This window comes from Grus americana, chromosome 3 (assembly GCF_028858705.1).
Source record: "Grus americana isolate bGruAme1 chromosome 3, bGruAme1.mat, whole genome shotgun sequence".
NCBI classification, from domain to species: Eukaryota; Metazoa; Chordata; class Aves; order Gruiformes; family Gruidae; genus Grus; species Grus americana.
In genome coordinates this window covers 40157182-40175886 of record NC_072854.1, presented here as the reverse complement: position 1 = coordinate 40175886, position 18705 = coordinate 40157182, and the positions used below count along the sequence as shown (strand labels likewise).

Sequence of the window (18705 nt, the reverse complement as noted above, 5' to 3'; positions counted from 1 at the left end):
GCTGCATTCATGACATCCTCTCCTCCCTCCAAAAGGCTGTCAACAGAAGTGGGCAATAAGACCAACGTAACTGAGATTGACGAAGGTAGTTTATCAACAAGACCTATTCAGACATGCAAGACATCAAAAAACATTTCAACTGGGAAAACTAACCACATTTGAAAGGAGGAGCCTTTTTTTGCCCTTGGAACTATGCTTGAAACCAACATCACTTGCAGTCATCAGCCTTGTTGGACACATCACTACCCCAAGGAATTTAATCAGTGAAGCCATAATCTCTCTTTAGGATAATCTGGGCAGATTCTTCTCTCCCCAAGGAGCCATTGGTAGGCAGGGGGGATGTGTCCACACACTGGTTGGTGCAGGGAGCCGACTGATAGGAAGGAACCTCCAACCAGGGTTCAAGCAGGGAAGAAGGAGGCATTTAACAGAAGATTTTCATTTCCATTTATTTATATTTCTATGGCTTATGCATCTGCAGAGATTTGATCATTTTAAAGAACTTCAAATAAAAGGAAAAGTACCTGACCTGTCCTACCAGTTTGTTATGCATACAACCAATTCAGGCAAGTAGAATGACTCCCACAAAGCCTGAACGACTGTGCCCTATTCCATTCACAAAATAAGAGCAGAAAGAAGAGAGCAGATGAAGTTGCCAGAGATTCCACACTTTTGAAAATAGGAGCAGTTCCTTGGGTTCCTAAAGACAGACTTGTGATGAAATGTTTACACCCACTTGTTAAAATCTTTATCTGATGCCCTAGCAATATCCTGTGAGTAATCTCTAGCTTCAGGAACTACATGGATCATGTATTTTTGTCCTGATGTCACTATCGCTTTCATAAATAGAGCACAGTCCTGCGGTTTTTTTTTTTTCCAAATCTCCAGCAGATGGGGTGGAGTTAAGAAGATGCACATGGAAGCACACAAATCTCAAGAACCTCACCCCAGGCTGCTGGCTACGTGCTGATAATCCTCCCTCCAACCATGTCACACAATGTCTGTAAATCTACAGAAATCTACACACCATGTCTAAGTGCTGCAGCCAGTGCTTTCTTATGCAAAGTATTCCACCTAAAGGAAAAGGTAAGCGAATTACTACTTAAAGAAATAGAAATGAAGCACTGTTATCTGTCTTTTTGGCCTTGTTAAGTGCCCATCAAGATTATCATCCGCCTTGTGCATCCTTCTTTCTTATCACCAGACAGTCACAGGCAACTCAGGTTTTCCCTTTACAAGCCTGATCACCTTATCCATATCATGAATCTCACAGCCCTGACCAGGTGTGACCACCTACCTTGGCACCCACATAGCCCATTTCCATCTTGGTGCTTCTGCCCAGCTTGTTCCTGTTTGCTAACAGAAGTATGTTTGTGCTCAATTATAACTGCCGTGCTACTGAATCACTGACAGGACAGGAGTTGAGTCAGGAGATTTCTAGGAATAGTACATCTTGTGCTGTTGAACTGTCTCTTTCTGAAATGCTTGTGAATTAGGGATTTGAAGAACCCATTTGTTATTGTATTCACCAAGCAAGATGCATCTTGATTCTGGGTAATGAGATCTCCTCATTCAGATTCCTAAAAGTGAAAAATAAATGCTTTGTTCTTGCAGTTCTTTTTGTAATATAATCAGTTACATATCTGTGCGTGTAAAATATTGTTCACCTGTATTTTTCACCTGTAGTATACAGTGACAGAAAATGACTATACAGAGTAGTTGTTGCATTGTCATTGAAGGAGGCAGGTGACAACCTGGTTCAGTTCACACAAAGCTTGCCAACAAGACTTAGAGATGATCATTTTTGACGCACTGTTAACTCTTAGTCATGGTATTTATTGCACTCTGTGTGAGATAATGACAGGTTTGATCCTGCACCTTTGATAACAATACAGGGTTTGTCATATATTTCAGAAGGAACAGGATGAGGAGGGTATCATTCTTTCTTCATTTTTGTTTCAACCAAGGGAGAGGAATCATGTAGGACATGAAATAGAATAGTTCAGTGTAAAGCCTTCATCCTTCCCACCTCATGCTGGTCACTAGTTGTTGACATGGTTAACTAGCGACCTAGATATCAGTAGGACAGTGAGAAATGTCCACAGTGACTGATTTCATCTTCGGTTTACTACAGCATTTCTTACATCTCCTCTAGCAGCCAGTGCTCATTGTTGTCTGAAGCAGGATACCAGACTTAGTCAGTTTGGCCTAGCATGCAACTCCAGCTTCCTATAAATAAGGAGGGTGAATTTCTTCTTCTGCCTGCCAGACTGGATGCAGCATATGTGCAAATACTCCCGGACTGCTCCCTCCTTGCAGCTTCCACAGAACTAAGTCCACGTTTCCCATACTTGCAGTGCAGTGCCACAGTCTGTCTCCTGCTCCATGACCCCAGGCTTTCTGCAGAGGTGACCAGGCAGTCTTCAGCTGGCAAAGCAAGTGGATCCGGGAAGGCAGAATGGTGGAAAGCCAAATAGGAGACAAGGAGTTGTAGGGGTTGTCTTACCTACCACAGGCACAGCTGCAGGATTGCTGCCTATCCATGCTCTGTCATCCATGGGGCTGAGCGCAGCGTCCCTCCCATCCTGCATGAAGAATCAGTTGCCTCATGCGTCACAGCCAAAGAAACTTTGGGTGCCTGTGTTTAAATGTGAACAAAGAGCAACAGTACCGTTTCTGATTGCAGGCTGAGGAATTTCAACACAGCAGCTTTCATGCAAGCCCAAATAATGATGCAAGGAGTGAGGGTCACAAGACCTCTGATATAAAAAGGAAGAGGAGGTATAGTCTGAGAATATAAGGCTCAGATCCTAAGAAGAGGATCAGGTTGTGTTTATGTAGCTAGGTAGGTAGTATGAAACGTGATTCAGATGTTTTTATAAGCCAGATCCATATAACTACAAACCGGATAAAGCTGCCAGATTTCTGTGCGGTTCTGTTGTGCTTTAGGGAATTGTCACACCCCTGATGCTGTGCTGGAGAAGAAGAAGGTGTCTTCCCCCCGGGGGAAGCCTAGCTTGTCATACAACAGCACCCATATTTTCCCAACCAAACGCTGCACCAGCCACTTTGCCAGGAATGGGAGAGCCACACCCCATCTGCAGAAAATAGAGGGGATTGCAACAAACATCCCTTAAAAAAATGTGCAGCTCATAATGGCTGTAGGCCACAGCAGGCCATTTTCTATCCTTCAATTAGTGATCTTCCAAATGACTCACCAGTGAGCATTGCATCAAGGGACCTGCAATCTGCAAGGGCCATATCTAAGTATTCATTGACAGGACTGGTAGCACCACTTTTTAAAAGATTGCCCAACCTCTCTTTATAAGGTCCCATTTTCAGTTTGCTTACAGCTCTGCCAACCCTTTATCACTTTATTGCCTGCCTACAGCTTATTGCCTCTTTGTTGGGCTTGGGGGTTTGGTTTGGTTGAGTTTGAGGCAGATAGCTTGCTTTCTGTTTAACCAGTTCAGCTGTTTCAAGACAGATTTGTCAAAAAAAAAAAAAAAAGGTAGCTTTATTCCTGTGGCAGAGAACTGAAATTTGTCAGGCTGACGGTCCTCAGGTCATGAATCTGCCACGAAAGTCCATGCCAAATCAACTGCTGGTGGTAATCAGATTACAAACTTCTTGTACTTTAGCCCACACAGTAGGTGAATCTGGTCCTTCCTTACAGCAGCTACTCCCAGCTGCACTGACAGCGTGGAAGCACTGTCATCTACCTACAACTCAGAAAGCCCAGTAACTAGGCTGAAGAAACTGAGCTGAGCGCTGGAGCAGAGGAGAAGTGCTCGGTCACTCAGGGTTTCATGCAGAGACAGAGCGGACTGGGGACCAACAGGGACTGGTCAGTCTCAGCCCCTCTAAACTAATCCCTGTTGTCCTATGGCACGTACTGCCTCTTTGTGCAGCACTACGACAACATCATCATGAACAGGGTTTGGCCATCTCAGGAAAGGAGTGCTAAACTGAACAGGGCACAGGCATCAGGCATGGGGAAGCAGGTTTGCAGGCAACAACGTACCATCAGTGTGCAGTTTGTGCTCACCGAGTGATCCACTCATTCCCCATGAGGGCGAAATCTACTTGCATCAAAACCAAGAGAACAACCTGTGAGCCTGTCATTGCTATCTGCCTCTGTCATCAGTTTTCTTTTAGTCCAGAGAAATGAGCCCTGACAATTCGAACAAACTAATTTAGAAGAGGCTCTGACTAATTTCTGGACGTTAATACATTCCGTATGCTCTGGGCAGATATATGAGAATGATAGGCATGTGCCTGCTTCTGGGACTTGGGAGATTGTTACACCAGAGAGCCACCATCAATCAATCAACTAGCATGGATTAATTAGAGGGGAGATGAAGGACAGTGAAGATACTGTAATCCTGTTTTCTGAACAATGGATGAGCATGTGTAAGCTCCAAGCGTTCCTGAGCCATAGGTCCTGCAATATGAGGTTTCTGGAGCAGGAACAGAGACTGTGAGTGGTAGGAATAGCATCTTAGGGGAAGAGGAGCTGTATCTTGGAGGAGGAAGAAGGGCTTTCTGCAGTGAGACCAGGCAACTGTGTGAAGATAACAGTAATAAAAGAATACGGATGACAGAAGTTAGAGGTCTAAAGCTGGAGAAGGGGAGGGAGTAAAGCAAGGGAGAGATACTTGGAGGGAGAGATACTTGGAGGGGGGACCAGTGAGAGCCTGTCCGTTTCCCACTCTCCTCCTTTATGGACTGAAACAGGACTAGAGCAGCTAGCACTAGCTCTTCCTACCTCCCAGGCCAGTCCCACTTGTGCCATGGGCTCTTGCCACAGCCAGGATGCAGTGGGGAAAAAGCAGATACCAGTTCACAAGTCCCCCATTGGGGTACAGGCTGGATCCCACAACTGCATAAGGGTGTGATGGGATGTAGCCTGGACAGGTATTTGCAGCACCAGAGGGCACCAGACAGCAAGGAGCAGGTGTTAACTGGGTCCTTGAGGCTACAGAGCTGAGGGAGTAGGAACAGAAGGGGCAAGCCAGAAAAGTAGACAGGAAGGACTATATGTCATGAGGGTCAGGGTGGTGATGCGGAGAAGCATACCTATTTTTTCATTTGCTCTTTGTAACCGACTTCAGTAAATCTCAAGATACACGGCTTCTGGGAGTTGTCTCTCTGCCCTGTCAAATTAAGGAAATGAGGTTACAATGTAAATTTAACCTACCTCCTCTACTACCTCTACCTCCTTTGAACTGGGCATGCCTGTACCATGCATACCCTAAACGTTGGCTTTGCAGAAAGTGTAAAACACTGAAGAAAATGGAACCACCAGAGCTACGTCACTTTGCGAGTGTTGTGAAACTTGTGCTGTTGCTCTGTATGGTCAGCACTCATTTACAGCCCTAGAAGCAATGAGACCGGGTAATCCTTTCAGCGTCTCTTCCAGCCCCCTCAGCCTAATGCCAAAGATACTGTCTGTACTCCTCCGATGTCTGTCACTGAAGCCATTGGTCTCAGTCATTTTCCTGCCCTCTGCTAACAACCCCCGTGGCAAGAAGGCCCAGAGGCACTCCCAGTGACACAAATCTCTGCACTGATACGATCATTTGAACACTGGAAAAATCAGGCTTCCTTTTTCCCTCTGTGTCCTTGTGCTCTGAAATTAGATTTCCTTAGATGTAGGGTAATTAATATGAGTCCTCTCCTCAAAAAAGGCACATCAGTCAGGCTACAGACCTAACTCTTCAGCTGCATAACAGAGAGAAGTATTACATCCTTCCTACACAGCCTGCTCAAAACCCAGTCTCGGGGCTCTAATGGACTGTTGAAGAGAAGCAGCTGTGGCCAAAGCAGACTCCCAGCCTGGGAAATACTTGGGGGAAGAGAAAATACCCTACCTGGCATGATGATTTATGGATGTGTTCAGAGCAAGACTTTCAACTGTTCCCCAGCTACACAGCCATCTTCCTCTTTCTCCCCTACAAACTAGATCCTCTAATTCCCCCATTTAGCTTCTTTCCCACTAAACATTTTAGTCAGGTTGCTTCATTTTTAGCCTTGGGTTTTGTCACAGTAACTGGTTCAAAGCAATAGAGGCCTCCTTTGCAGAGGTCATCACAGGGCCTTTCAGCTAAATTATCTGCTTTAGCTCTGACAGCCCCTCATTTAAACTCACTTTCTTGCTGTTCTGCTTGCGTTTCACAGCAAGCTGGGCCACCAAGAATGAAAGAATGTGGTCTACCAATCACACTGGAGATTAGAAACACCTTGTTTTGGAATGAAACCTAAGAAAAATATGAGGATGTGGCTGAATAGCAATAAGTATTCAGAAAACCTTGATGTGTCATCTTAATCATCTTCCTATTCATGAACACACTTGAAACCTCTTACAAGGTTACGATAAGGAGTCGCTCACCAGTGTTACAAGAAGACAAAGCGTTCTGTTTTTTTCCGAGCAGCAAGTTACAACACGCAAGCGAACGCTGTGTGCAGAACACTTTTCACCTCCATGTTCCCATCCAGAACTGTATTTACCCTTGATAAATGATGAACTATGTCCTACAGCTGTGCTACATATTTCAGACTAACAAGGGCAGGAGGAGTAAGGTCATAACGATTCTAGAGCGCTGTCTGTTGAGACAAAGGGACTCACGCTGTGTCATGTGCTCTGTATTTCACGCAGCCTAGCCTTAGACTATTTCCCGAATCCCTTGTTTTCCTGGGGACATGGCAACAGTTTATGTACACTGCTCTGAAGTTAAAGACCTGGCCAGCTTATGTGTTTTTCCCTTCCTCTACCAAACATTATCTTGTTCCTTTAAACCCTGCTTAACCTTGCTTTGGTTCCTGTTTCTCTGCAGGGCCCATACACCAAGAAGAGAAGCGAAAGCAACTATTTCTGTTTCTTTCCATGGCTCTGAGCAGTGCCTGAATGCTTGAAAGTGACTAAGAGCCAGAGACATGTCCAAGAGGCTAAGTGAACCTCCAGTTCCAGCTCAGAACAAATGGGATCCTTGAACTAACCCTCTGGTGCAAAATTTCTAGTCCTCATCTAGTAATGGGAGTTTGCTGTGCTGCCAGCAAGGCATGGTCAGACTGCACAGGAGCTGAACACTGAGGCTGGGATTCACATCACTGAGCATCAGCCGTCCAAAAAATTCAGATGGTCATCTAGGCCTCCTCAGCACACAATGCAGACAGACAGGAAAAGAACGGTTCATCACATACAATGCATTCCTATTTTGGACTAGATTGAATTGTTCCTGGAAGGTGCCTCTTTGTCTCCATAGGGAGTAAAGACTGGTGTGGGACAGATACCCCCCATATCAGATGGCTGGGGTTAGGTGAGAGGCATAGAAACTATCTTGAACAACTATGTTTATCTGAGTTTTTTGCCAGTCTGTTTATTTGTATCTAGGATGTCCTGATGCTGTTACCTCCAAGGCATCCAGAGGCTGTTATGTGGTGCCTCCAATGACCCCACATCTCTGTTGCTTTCTGGCTGGTTTTGTTCTCAGCAAGTTACTTCCTTCAACTAGGAACACAATTATAGAAGTCCAAAGATGATGGGCTATAGGGAGGAAAAAAAGGGGAGGCTACATCTCCCCCGCTCTTAATGGTGTCTGAAAAATGCCCAAAAGCTCCCCTTGAACAAGTAATTCTGTGAGCAGTGTAATTAGTGACTCCTGATTTCCTATGGATTTCTGTTTATGGTTAGAGTCTCTGATGCTTAATAACATACAAATGCCAATTACAGCTTCTGCATTTGGAGAGGTCATAATGATCCACTCCCCTGTAAAGTTTCTGGTGACAGCCATGAGTTCTACCCGGGCCTTTCCTCCAGTGAAGGCATATACAGGGTATGTCTCTTCTAGAAAGTCAGCTACTTTCCTGGTTGGAATTGGCCTACAAGTTCAAAGATCTGGGTGGGATGGCAGAAATACATAGTAGTCTTCCAGCAAATACAGCAAGCCTCTTAAAAACACAAAAAGAAACCATTGATACTGTGAAGAAGTAAACTAAGAATGGAAATGCTTTTTCCTCTGCACAACTTTCAATGAAAAGTTTTCTTCACCTCTGCCTTTTTTCCCCGTTACACCACACCTTTTAAGGCATAGCCCTGGCAGACAATAGGAAGAGAGCAGTTGTTTTTGTTATTATTTAGATATAGAGCACCTTAAAGTATGCTAGTAACTGCTAAGTTGGCTTCCTGATGGAAAATTGTGCCTCCCTTTCAAAAAAAAAAGAGGTACTTGGAAAGATAAAGGGCAATTCAGTCCTTTGAATGCTCATATCATAAAACTGAACACGAAATAATCACCATAAATGAGGCAACTAGTTCCTACACCCTCTGCAACCTGTATGACATCCTTCTGTGTCATCAAAATAAAACTTACTTGCAGAAAACACATTACTTACTAATCTCAGTCACCTGAGCTCATACATAAAAGGAGAAGACCAAAGTCTTCTAAATCATATCTCTCTGCAAAGGAATGAACTACAAAGATTTTAACTCTATTTCCTTCTCCAAAACTACTGGCACTAGGACAGGCATGCGATTTTATCCCTAAACAGGGTGTTCCTTAGGCTCTTTGCCAATTTAATTGGCTTATTCATATCCTTCCCTTCCAGATTACCTCAGGGTGATTTACATGTTGGAGGCCTATAAACACTGATGATTCAGTGCATGAAAACCAAAAACATTGTTCAGTGTCTGACAGGGTCCTCACTGGCTTTTGCCCCCCAAATTAATTGTTCAAATTGGAACAACCTAACATATAATCAACCTCTGACATCATCCTAATGTTATACAAAGAAAAGAGCTTCTAAAGTAACATGGGACTAACGTAATTTGTTTTTTACCGGTGTTTCCAGGTACTCTGTAGGAGCAAGCAACAGGCAATGTTTTCAAATGGGAAGATACAGATGCTCCCAGTCCGGCTTCTTCAGTCTACTGGCCATTTTGAAGACTGTTTTCTTCTGATTTTCCATTAATAAACCACTTGGCCTGAGCTCTAAAGAAATGCAAATACAAAGACAATTTCATGTCCTCACTCTGCAAAACATAACTTTTCTTATAGCAGTTAAATAGCTACTTAATATGGTGTTATTTAGAATGAGCAGGTAGACCTCCAGTGAATTCAGAACAAATTCCCTTCACATGTTGAACCTGAACTCTTTATCTAGGAAATATTTTACAGGCCAATTCAGGACAACTTTACCTCCACCAAATACAGAAATAAGCAAATATTTATATTCATGAATAAAGAAAAGGCTGAAAGAGGTTTATTTTGCCCTTTTGTTGATTAAAGCCTTGGACTTGCATCTATCTCTTTCTTTTTGTCACATGAATAGTTTTGATAAAATGCACCAGAAAACTTTACAGAACATACTTCTTCTCTACATCTTCAATAACAATTTAATATGTTCTTGTCTCAGTACTCTCACAAAAAGCAGTCACTCGGTCTCCCTTCAGGGGAAGATTACTCCACTCCATATTCAAGCAGACTCAGTTTTATCCTTAAGTTATATGCCTCTGCAGTGCCTCTCCTAAGCGAACACCCTGCTTCCAGACCAAACCTAGTACTGGCTGCATGGCGACGCATGCAAATACAGCACCTTTACGGTATGTTCTCATTTTGCCTTCCAAAAAAATTCTCCATGCTTAACACCCATCTCCCTAAGATCACTAACCAGCACTTTTTAATCCATTTCACAGTAAGATTTCCATAATGTCTTTAAAAGCCACAAGTTGCTTTATAAGGCAGTCCTCACCGTTCTGGTACTTGTTTTCGCAAGGACTTTGGCATATCAGCTGCTAATAAAGTTTGTATTCTTTAATAACAGAGTTTATGCATTACATACCTGCCAGAGGATGAACACATCTCCACCATGTCAGCTGAAGTATTTCGAAGTCCAGCACTTTTAAATCAGTGCAAATGCTTTAAAACTAGTTTCCCCGTTTGCACTGACAGTTGTGGTTACAGGTATTATGCACTTATAAGCTCTGCTTAGATATTAAAACTCGCACACAAATTCATTTGTATTTGCATTCACTGACTCTGTTTATCTACAAAAAATCTGCAATACATTTGTCATGCCCACATTGACTCTATATAACATGTTCATACAGAAGTTCCAAGCAACATCACAGAATTATTACAGTCCACATATGTAAATGCAAGTGAGCCACTGCATGAAGCTTTTAATATATAATACAGGAGAGCAAACATGTAATGAAATGGTGGGAAGAATGAGGGGTGAACTCCCTAGAATTAAAGCATATATGTATATAATTTTTATAAAAGGCAAGAATGTTTCACTCCTACTGAATACTTTAAAAACATTTATACCACACACAAACCAGTTAGATTCAGATCTCACAAGAAGTCCATTATAGGACCTGATCATTTAGAGTATTAGAGAGGCATTGCCTAACCGAGAGAAATCAACCCAGCCTGCACTCCAGACTCACTGCGGGAAAGTGGAGAGCTGGCAGCCCCAAGAATTCCTCCTCTTTGATCCACAATGAAAAAGGATAATAAGGGTGTACATACTCACCCTTGTCTAGTTGTCGCTTTCTTCAAGGAAAAGAGTTATGCTGATTCAGGGCTCTGGTTGTGGTCCGGGAGAATTTTGTTCTTATACTCCCTACACATCAAATCTTTACTTTTCAAAAAGTTCTCAAGATTTTCTCTCCCTTTCCTTAACTGAATCAATTCTAGTAACAGACGCTTTTTTGTTGCTTGTCACCAAAGTATTTTAAGCATTTTGAATCCTGTCTCATTTTATACTTGTTGCTAAAGAAGTCAGTTCTGGCCTTCAGCTCTTTGTTTTCTTTCAAAACCTTTTTGAATGAGTTGTGCTCCTCTGCGTTCACTTCAAGGACACCATGTTTTCTTTTGTCATGATAACTCTCACTCTGAAACATCTCAAACTTACAATCAAATGCAAAACCAAAACACTCTTTTCCATTTATTCTTCTTAATAGCATCCTGATGGCTGCGTGTTTCAGATAACTACTCGAAAGGACATGCTGGGGGTAACAATGCAGAAAATGATGCTGAATCCTTGCTCACTATAGCTCAGACAAGAAAAGCTGTTTTATTTGGGGACGTCCAGGTTATGTCTCTACATTTACAGTTTATGTTGCAACAGGGACTGACAGCTGCAGTAGGTCTGGCCCTCTCATCTGCACCGGGCCCACGTTAGCAGTGCCTTTCCTAAACCAGTAAAGGTGAGCATGTGTCGAGCGAGCGTGGGTATGGTATAGAAAACCTGTTCCTGCTTCCACCCAAGTCAACAGGAAAACAAAACAGTCTCGGAGTCAGAGCTTTCCTTTCTTTACTCTTATTTAAATGTCAACCAGTGTTTTATGTGGTTGTTTATTAAATAATAATACAATAATGCCCAGAGGCTCCAATTAGGACTGGGAAGTCGCTGCAGTGGGATTGTGCAAAGGCGGAGGAAGGGACAGTGGGCTGGGAATTGCACAGCTCCCCAGCAGCAGGGAGCGCGGGCTGGAAGCTGGCTCCTCTCAGCAGGCGGGAAGGGCTGCTCCCAGCGCTCCCCGCCACCGGCAGCAGCTAAGCCTTTTGTTTGCGTGGGAGTTTGATGTTACTTGGGGTTTCGGTTTTTTATTCGTTTGGGTTTTTTTAATATCAAGATATAGAATAACCAGGAAGACAGACAAAGAGGTTTTCTTCAAAGTAGCTGAGCCCACAAAGGGAAAAAAAAGAATGTAGGTAGATATAGATGCTAATTCTTATTAATTAAAACCAGAGTGCTGTGCTGGGGCCGTGCACAGGCTTTATTAGCCAATATTAAAACAAAGGGCTGATTCGTCTTCCACAGAAATTTCACCTTGGCAAAGCTCTGTTCACTGCAGTGGAGTTACTCCTCGCTTCACACCAATGTGAGCACAGCATCAGGCCAGGAGCCCTCAGGAAGGACTCGAAAGCCGATAACAAAACAAAAGGACAAACAGGAGGCACATGGGGAGGACAATCCTCAGGAGCGGGATAAGAACAAGCATGTTGCTCTTGGCAGAAAGCAACTGGCAAAAATTAATTGCATAGTCAGTCTCTCAGTTCTTTTTGTTTTGTTATGAAACAGGATTTGTTTTTGTTATAGAGGAATGGGATATATTTCAGCAGAAGAATCCGAGCTGGATAGGCTTTATGGCAGAAGTACATTTTATGAGGCAATCTGAATGAAGATGGAGTGAATTTGGTTCACAAGATGGGCGCAGTTGTTCAATGAATGAAAGCCCTCGGAGAAAAGCAGGAGGAGGAAAGGAAGAAAGTGATTAGAGGAAAGCTGGGCTGGACCAGAACATGTGGGAGCAAAGACACAAATCTGAATTAAGGCAGCAGAAGAACAACGGTGGGCCCCGAAGGTGAGGCCTGAAACCAAAGGGATGAACAACCCAAGAAGGCCCAAGAAGGGGCACAACGGTGGCAAGATGCTGCTGCTCAGTGAGGAAAAAAGGGGAGGAGGGTAATGAAAACTTTATCTGCTGGAATGGGGAATAGAGAGACCCTGAACTGAGTGGAAAGGAGAAGCTAAAGATTCCCCGGGAGAAACTTCTAGAAAGCTGGTAATTTATGAGTGTCTTCAGGCTAGAGATAACCTAAGTCTGGGGAAGACTTTCAGAAACAAGGTCTGAGGTGGGGAAACAGGTTGTTGGAAATACTTCACAGAAGAATAAGCATGGCCTAAACCCAGCATCTATATGGGGGAGAAAAGGGAGTAAACGAGCTCAGAGGATGACAGAATTAGCCATGGTAATGGAAAAAGGACAAGGAAGGGATTTTCCAGCAGAAGATGGTCATCGTCTTCTGTTTTGTGACCAGAAAAGGTACGCTAAGTGAGAGGTAGGCCATGGGATTGGCAGAGGGGAGCAGAAATGGGGAAGTGGAGGGGTGGATCAGTCAGAGGTGGAGAAGCAGGTTAAGCAGTAGGTATGTATAGATGGCACAGTGCACATATATACCGCCTGCCCGTGAAACTGGGGAGCACCCCAGAGGTCAGCTGCAGAGAGAGGGAGGAGGTTTCTGAGACCAAAATGTAGCCAGATACTATCTGAAAAAAAGAGAAGGATGGAAAAGACAGGTAAGATAGTGACAGAGAGTTGAAGTCTTAGTAAATTATCTGGGAAAATAAATGTTTTAATTCAAGTCCTCAGTTCTTCGTTGTTCTTTGTAGAAAACTGAGTTTAATAAAAGCGAAATTTTCAGCGGGCTTCCACTGAGTTTCCATGCAAAATTTCCAAAGCAGCAACAGGTCTGCAATGAAAAGTTCATGCCCATTTCTTCAATATGCATGAATCAAACTACACGCCTACGTGTTGCGAGTGAACAGAATGGACAGTGTCTCGAACCTCCTCCTAGACCTCAGGAAATTAGTAGGAAAGAGTTAATATGTCTCAGTTGTCACTGGGTCCTACACTGGTTTGTTCACTAACATACTGGCGCAGAAGAAAAGCCTGACCTTCACCACATCTCAGCCTGACACAGTTGTGTAAGCTTGCGGAAGATCTAGGCTTCAGTCCACCCAACAGTTGAGACGTTCACAACCCTGTGTTTGACTTCAGTGGCTCTTAATTCACATGTTCATTATTGCTCACATGATATTTGGCCTGTAATTTTTTCACCATTCCAGTTCAATGAATTTTTGGTTGACTTGGTTCTAGTCCCCTGTTAATATGTAATACCATGCCACTCTTTTACCCTTATAATCACTTGTGAAAAATTAATTGCCCTACAAAGATGTAATAGAACTTTTTGGAAAAAATCTTTGTATAAAAGCTGTAGTTTTCCTTTCTGCTAAAGCACTGTGGCAGTATTTTTAAGATCAAGAGCAAAGCAGAGTTTAGTTCGGTGCAGTGTTTCTCAAAATCTTCAGGCAGGGAACATTATATATGATGTTTAAAAATGTTAATTCTTTACAGGAGAAAAAGGAAGGAAGAAAAGAGATAGGCATAATGTAAACATTTGTGTATTAACACGTTTGACAGTAGAGTGTAAGAGTGTGCAGGACATGGGGATGTAAGATTTTCTTTAGGTTGCAGTAACATTTCTAGTACCTCACAACACTGCCCTCCCTATACCCCATTACTTTTGGTGAACCTACTCAAGGTTGTGATTGACAACGAATGGAAAAGTGCACTTATCCACACTTCCCTAGTGTTGACACCTTCCTGAAATTGTCAAGGTAATTGCAGCAGGCAGAGCTGCAAAATTTTACTCACTGCTTCCTAATTATTCTATATCCAGGTCCGTTAGCACAATTCATGCATATACACCAGTGAGTTTAGTAATTTTCCTTTTATAGCCTTGATGTAATATCCTGAATATAGGTGAACTGACACAAATGGGTTATTACTGCTTCACCTCTTTGCAAGTAAAAAGTTTAGTTTCACTGTGACTTCGTTGTCGCCACCTTATATGCAAGGTGGCTTGACCTTGACTGCAAGGGCTTCCAGGGTCATTCACGATAGTCTCATGCCACTGGAAGCCACCATACCATACAATCCCTTTCCTTAAACTATTAAGCCTTATATAAAGACAATCTAAGCCTCGTCTAAAGATTTTGATTTTGTTTATTTTCACCCATTCTACTGGTATTGGAAGAATGCTCTGGAAACTCATTCTGCTGGCAGTTATAAATTTTACTCTTATTTCCAGTTTGGGTGAGGTAACTGACAGTTCCTGTATCAACACAGTCCGCATCACTAAAAAAGATCTTAAAAATCTGCTGAACTTATCTCCTTCTTGTGCTTTCAGAGAAAAATTATAGACTTCAACAGTTATTTGGTTGGGCCAATAACCTTTAACTAACAATTTGATAACTTCTTGCAATGTTTTCCTAATCAGCTCAGTCACCTTTTTCTGGATAAGTTCTGGTTTTACTTAATCTTTTCTGAATATGTACGAGTGGAAGCATACGTAGTATTTTAGAGGAAATAGGTGTTTTGAATGTCAAATATTGGCAAATATACTTCTGTACTTCTGCTGGGAATCATGGAATCATAGAATGGTTTGGGTTGGAAGGTACCTTAAAGATCATCTAGTTCCAACCCCCCTGCCATGGGCAGGGACAACCTCCACTAGACCACGTTGCCCAAAGCCCCATCCAACCTGCCCTTGAACACTTCCAGGGAGGGGGCATCCACAACTTCCCTGGGCAACTTGTTCCAGTGCCTCACCACCCTCATGGGAAAGAATTTCTTCCTTATACCTAATCTAAATCTACCCTCTTTTAGTTTAAAGCCATTACCCCTTGTCCTGTCACTACATGCCCTTGTAAACAGCCCCTCTCCAGCTTTCCTGTAGGTCCCCTTCAGGTACTGGAAGGCTGCTATAAGGTCTCCCCGGAGCCGCCTTTTCTCCAGGCTGAACAACCCCAACTCTCTCAGCCTGTCCTCATAGGAGAGGTGCTCCAGCCCTCTGATCATCTTCGTGGCCCTCCTCTGGACTCGTTCCAACAAGTCCATGTCTGTCTTGTACTGGGGCCCCCAGAGCTGGACGCAGTACTCCAGGTGAGGTCTCACAAGAGTGGAGTAGAGGGGCAGAATCACCTCCCTTGACCTGCTGGCCATGCTTCTTTTGATGCAGCCCAGGATACAGTTGGCTTTCTGGGCTGCAAGCATGCATTGCTGACTTGTTGAGCTTTTCATCCACCAGCACTCCTGAGTCCTTCTCCTCAGGGCTGCTTTCAATCCATTCCCTGCCCAGCCTGTAGGTGTGCTTGGGATTGCCCTGACCCACGTGCAGTACCTTGCACTTGCCGAACTTCATGGGTTCACACAGGCCCACCTCTCGAGGACGTCAAGATCCCTCTGGATGGCACCCCTTCCTTCCAGCGTGTTGACCACACCACACAGCTTGTGTTGTGGGCAAACTTGCTGAGGGTGCACTTGATCCCACTGTCCATGTCACTGACAAAGATGTTAAATACCTTAGTAGCTGCTTAGGTCTAAGAAATTTGTCCTATTGAAGGTCACTGCATGTTGCAGGTTCAGATCGCAATTTTTGGTACAGTTTACCAGCATAAGTCTAAAGTATTACCTAAAGCAGCGCAGCTGACCTTCACTGACCTCTGGCTTTCATTCCTGTTCCTGTGTATCCTTTCCTTTTTGCCAGCACTATCTGTGTGACTGCAGAGCAAAGCAGACTGAGAAATGTATTCCATTTTTCTTTTGGCTGTTTTTCCCACCTTACAATTCCTGCACTAATCCCCATTTTTTCAACTGAACTAATCCTTTTTCACTCGGCACCACACACTTCAGTGAAGTCCTGACAGATAACCTCCACCACATTTTGTCTACAAAATCTGCAACCACAATGTGTGCCTGATACATCGGTAAGAAACCTTCCATGTGCATGGCCAAATTCAAGTGGAATGACACTGCTTAAAGGGATTTTTGTTCACTGGGGGTGAGATGGAACAAGCCCTAGAAACGGCTCAGCTAACTGGTGGTCCTGTGTTTGCGAGCATGACCGGCCAATGAGAAATGAGCCACTGTGTGAAGTGGGAAGAACACAGTTAGTTGACATAAAAGAAAATATAAGGACTGTGATGTGGACCCTGCATCAAATAAATAGGATGTCTCAAGGCAAAAGAAGAGGAAGCAGAGTCAAGATGGTTTATAAAGAGAATGAGAGGAAGACAGAAAAAAAAAACCCAAGAAAATTAAAAACAATGGGGGAATGGAGCAATAGCAGAGGAAGGGGAAGAAAAGAGAATGCATAAAGACTAACATTTGGTCAACTACGACATTTCCATCACAGTCCCAAAGCAGTACACTGAAAGGGTTACTTTCCCACCCATTCAGAGCTGTACAAAGGTCAAAATGTTGTCATGCGTCTGGACTTGTCTTTTTAACAGGTGTCATGCTTGAAGTGCAGATCCAATAAAATCTAGCACAGCAGCAGTAATAAATAAGCTCTCCCATTCCTAGTATTAGTAAAATTTGTGGGTACTATTTATTTTAAAAATATGCTTATAATATATAATTTTAAAGGCACCCCATGTAGCACATAATGGGACACTGCAAATTGGTTATATAATAAGTAAGTAGAAGAAAGAACAATATAAACAGTGGTTTGCAGCCTTGACCCTATGGTGTTTCCTGCCACAATGAAAGTAAAAACACATGTTCTCTGAAAACCATCAAGCACTTTGTCACTGCTGTTGGACATTTTGCTGCCTTAGGGCTTGTCTACATGCAAAACTACATTGGTTTAGCTGGGTTTAATTTGCTGCAAAGGGCTGTGTGAATTCTTATTTTTACTTAAATCAATCTTACTTCAGTTTAGCTCAACAAATTAAAGGTCAGATAAAGCCTGAGTAACTCTGTTGATTAGGACAATCATAGTTCTAATCAATTGCTTACAATTATAGTGCTACCTGCACTAGCAAAAGCTTGCTTATCTTGATAAAGTTTTGCCTGATTCCTCAGACTGTTTTAATTGACTTAAATTGTGCCTGAATGGTCCTTAGGATCTGGTGTCACATGAGTTCATGTAACCAAATCTTTTCTGCTGCTGAATGCAGAATAGATTTATAAAATATTAAGTTCAGTGGGACAAATATTAATTTCAGTGGGAAAGCAATGGTTATTCTAATTTTTTTTTCAATATTGCACCCAAACACAGGCACTTTTCCGCACACAGATGAAGGCAGAAGCGGCTGTCTCCGTCCTGTGTGGGCACAGGGCATTCCAAACTAAACAAGAGCATCATGCACATGCTGAGAGACACCTAGGGTTTCCTTAATTCAAAGCCTGCAAGAACAACTTTGCCTCAGTCTTCCTGGGTGAAGTGCTTGGTAAGAATACTTAAGATTGTTGCAGGAACACATGGAAACTTACCTTCTTAGGGAAATGTAAGGGAAATGAAGAATTAAATGAATAGAAAACCAGCCATCATTATTCCAAAGAAGAGTGTCCACAGAAGGAGTTATACCGGTATAGTAATAGTAGGACAATTATAACACTGTAATAACATCAGTACATTTCCTGAGCCTTGTTATGGAGAACCAGAACTTCTCTTAGTTTTAGAAAGGCTTGTCAGCATCCTCCTTACCAAGGAAATACTCCAAGTACTTCCTCTACAGAGGAAAAGGTAACAGCAGAGGAATCATTTTGCTATTTTCTGTAATTAGTTTTAGGACAAGGCAATCCAGGCAAACCTAGGGTGAATTTCACATAATTGTTCCAACATTGTTATGAGCTATCTATCACAGGAAGCAAATTATTAATTACTATTTCTATTTTCATTGGGCAGAAAGGCTCTACTAGGTCACCCCACCACCTGAAACCTCAGTGACGCTACGAGCAGCACAACCATGCTGCTAGCACAGATGTCAGATTTATGTTTAGACTGACTAGGTGCTGTTATGGCTTAATTAACAATATATGGCACACATTGAACATGTAAAGCAAAAACTTGCTTCCAAATGATAGTGAGGTTTATTTTGGTTATTTTTTAAATGTCATTAGAGAAAGGCTAGTTTATATTTCACAAGACAATCAAAAACACCAAAGTGTTAAAATTTTATGAAAGCATATTCCTCATTTTACCTTCCAAAGACAACCCACCTTTATGCTTATAGTTAAATTAACAGGATTAGATACAGAAAAGCTGAAGGTTACATATATTTTGAGGCCTATCAATCTCTGTTAGCTTTTTCACAGGGGTGAACCATGACACAGTTTATTTCAAT

At 42.7% G+C, this 18705-nt stretch overlaps 1 long non-coding RNA gene across 4 annotated transcripts; it reads right to left on the bottom strand.

Moving 5' to 3' along the window:
* Window positions 1-447: 447 nt before the first annotated feature.
* On the bottom strand, window positions 448-17642 carry LOC129204500 (uncharacterized). 4 transcript variants are annotated; one of them, XR_008576417.1, is made up of 4 exons: window positions 8839-17642; window positions 5080-5156; window positions 2507-2638; window positions 448-2400 (listed from the first exon to the last, which is right to left on the bottom strand). It is a non-coding gene; the product is annotated as an uncharacterized LOC129204500 (long non-coding RNA). The 4 variants fall into 4 exon arrangements; XR_008576416.1 differs by having other exon boundaries at window positions 448-2427; window positions 2511-2638; XR_008576418.1 differs by having other exon boundaries at window positions 448-2638; window positions 8839-8990; window positions 9841-17642.
* Between the last annotated feature and the right edge of the window lie 1063 nt (window positions 17643-18705).